Genomic DNA, 3476 nt, shown 5'->3' on the forward strand with positions numbered 1-3476 from the left:
ATTTTCCATGCTATAGCCTTCTTATGTTATTTTAATACTTGGATTAATTCCTCTTTCTCCTTGGGTTGCAAACTAGAAGCAATAATAACTGGTAATGTAGAATTATTTCCAAGGAATGCATATTCTAAATGGTTTGGTAATTGTTTAAGTACCAGATTGGGAGGCTCCTCAATTGAGGGTTTTTGCTTAAGTTCATCGTTTATCTTAATACCCTCATATTCTACTTGTCTTGACGGATGGTCATTAGGTTCCTTACCTATCTCCTCATCTTGAGCTGGATACGGTTCTGTCGTCTCCTCTTGTACCTGAAAAGATTCTTGAGTAATATGATCAATAGAGTCAATGAAATAACATGAATCATCCTGTTCCCTAGAGAATCTCATAGCATCATAAATTTTAAAGATCATTTCCTCATCACCTACTCTAAGTACCAACTTACTGTCACCCACGTCAATCACGGCTCTAGCAGTGGCTAGGAATGGGCGCCCTAAAATTAAGGGTGCTTCCACATCTTCATCCATGTCAAGCACAACAAAATTAACAGGGAATATAAATTTATCTACTTTTATGAGTACGAATTCTATAATACCCCTGGGATATTTAGCAGATCTATTGGCTAATTGAATACTCATCCTAGTGGGTTTAGGTTCCCCAAGACCAAGTTGTTTGAGCATTTTATAGGGCATTAAATTAATACTAGCACCTAAATCAGCTGTGCTTTTTCAATATTCAGATTACCAATTAAGCAAGCGATAGTAAAACTTCCTGGATCTTTTAGTTTGGTTGGCGTCTTATTTTGGAGCATGGCAGAGCATTCCTCATTGAGCTCTACTATAGATAAGTCCTTGAACTTCCTTTTATTTGTTAAAAGTTCCTTCAAAAATTCTGCGTATGTAGACATCTGCGAGATAGCTTTAACAAAAGGTAAGTTGATATGTAATTACTTAAAAAGTTAAAGAAACTTACCAAATTGTGCATCAATGCAACCTTTTTTCAATTTTTCTGGATATGGAACCGGTGGTGTATATTCCTCCGGCACTGGTTTGTCACTATTTTTGGGTTTTTCTTCCCTCTTTTCGCTTTCCAAAGCTTCTTGTGCTAACTTCTTTTCAGATTCCGCTAACACTTTCACACTCCTTAGTGTAACCGTTTTGACATGCTCTCTTGATTTGGTATTACTAAATAAATTTCCTGGTGGTCTTTCCGAGATTAGTTTGGAAAGCTGGCTTATCTGAGTTTCGAGTTCTTAGATCGATGCTTGTTGATTTTTAAGTGTTCTCTCGGTATTTTGGAAACGAGTTTCTGATACTGATATGAATTTTGAGAGCATCTCCTCAACGTTTGGTTTCTTCTCTTGTTGATAAGGTGGCTATTGAAAACATTGAGGATTCTGTGGCTTTTGATTCCCTTGACCACCCTAGGAGAAATTTGGGTGGTTCCTCCAACTTGAATTATAAGTATTACTCTATGGGTTATTTTGAGATCGGAAGTTATTGTTACCCACATAGTTGACTTGTTATTCTTCAGTTGTAGAGTTGACTTGTTATTCTTCAGTTGTAGGATTGAAGGATTGGTATTCTGTATGCACACCTCCGCCACTTGAGTCAGACCTTATTACTGGATGTACCTGCGTAGAACCAAGTAAACCGTCAATCTTTTTATTGAGAAGTCCTACCTGATTAGAGAGCATGGTGACTAAATCGATGTTATAAATGTCGGCTGTTTTCATTGGCTTTGTCCTCATAACTTGCCACTGATAGTTATTTAGTGACATCTCCTCTATAAATTCATAGGCATCTTCCAGTGTTTTATTGTTGATGGTTCCGCCAGCAGCTGCATCAACCATTTGCCAAGTCGAGGGATTCAGGCCATTGGGGAATGTTTGTACTTGAAGCCAAAGCGGTAACCCATGGTGAGGGCACCTTCTCAGTAAGTCCTTGTATCTCTCCCATGTATCGTAAAGTGTTTCTAAATCCATCTACACAAAAGAAGAGATATCATTATGTATTTTAGCCGTTTTAGCCAGCGAAAAATATTTTAGTAAAAATTTATTGGTCATTTGTTCCCAAGTAGTGATAGACCCTCGTGGTAACGAGTTCAACCACTATTTTGCTTTGTTTCTCAATGAAAAGGGAAACAACCGAAGATGTATGGCATCATACGAAACGCCATTGATTTTAAATCTATCGCAAATTTCCAAAAAGTTCACTAAGTGAGCATTGGGATCTTCATACTGCAAACCATCAAACTAAACAAACTGTTGTATCATCTGAATAGTGTTAGGCTTTAATTCAAAAGTATTTGCAGCTACAGCAGGTCTGACTATGCTAGATTCAATTCCTGTTAAAGAAGGTTTAGCATAATCATAAATAGTAAGTGGAGCAGGATTTTGATTAGCCGTAATTGTGGGAGGTAGCTGATTGCCTTGGTTTTCAGCCATCTCGTCGGTTGAGGGTCGAGTATCATCTTCTCGCTTGTTCTCCGTGTATCGTAAGCTACACCTTATTTCTCTTTGATTTCTACAGACTATGCGATCGATTTCTTCGTCAAAAATTAATGGTCCTGACGGGTTTCTTCTAGTCATAAACTATAAAAACTTGCCAAGAGAAAAAATATGTAAATTAATAAATAATAATAATAATAAACTAAAATTAAATTGCAAGAAAAATAAATGGCTAAAGTAATAAAAATTTAGCGTTCCTAATATTTTGGATCCCCGGCAATGGCGCCAAAAACTTGATCACGTGATTCGTAACAAGTAATAAATATTTATAATGAAGATCAAACCTAGACTAACTGTTATCATGATGAAAAGGCAAGCGCACTTATCGAACAATAGTATAGTAATGGCAAGACCGGGATATAGTACCTAAGGGAACCAAAAGTACTAGTAATGGCTGTCTTATTATTGCCTAGCCTAAAAATAATAGGGTTTTGTTTTAATTAACTAATTAAACTAAGAACGCACAGAGAAAAGAATTAGGGAACTGCTTTTGGGAAAGTCGATTGAATGAAGACAATACCTAAGGAAAAATCCACCTAGACTTTACTTGTTATTCTGGCTCCGAATCGGACAATTTATTCATTCAACTTGTTTCGTGGAGATCCCTAAGTTATGTTATTATCCCGATTCAATACTAATAACGTCTAATCCCTAGATTGAATAATCGAGACTTTTCTCTAATTAACACTCTAATGTTGCATTAACTCGATCTATAGATCCCCTTATTAGGTTTCACCCTAATCTGGTAAAATCTTGTCACCCTATTTCTAGGCGTGCAATCAACTCCGCTTAATTATGACAAAATTACTCTTAGACAGGGTCTATTCCTTCTCTGAATAAGAGCATCTCTTGAATCAGTATCCTGGGATATCGAAACAAGAATTAGGAACATATAATTAAGAACAACTTAAATATTTATCATACGATTCAGAAAATAATAACAAGATTCATCGAAGGTTTCATTCCCCTTAGG

The 3476-nt window shown here is 36.4% G+C and overlaps 1 non-coding gene across 1 annotated transcript; it reads left to right on the forward strand.

Annotated features, from left to right (window-relative positions):
* Window positions 1-1904: 1904 nt before the first annotated feature.
* On the forward strand, window positions 1905-2010 carry LOC128282449 (small nucleolar RNA R71). Its single transcript, XR_008272723.1, has one exon. It is a non-coding gene; the product is annotated as a small nucleolar RNA R71 (small nucleolar RNA).
* The last annotated feature ends 1466 nt before the right edge of the window (window positions 2011-3476 follow it).

Source organism: Gossypium arboreum, chromosome 1, assembly GCF_025698485.1.
Source record: "Gossypium arboreum isolate Shixiya-1 chromosome 1, ASM2569848v2, whole genome shotgun sequence".
NCBI classification, from domain to species: domain Eukaryota; kingdom Viridiplantae; phylum Streptophyta; class Magnoliopsida; order Malvales; family Malvaceae; genus Gossypium; species Gossypium arboreum.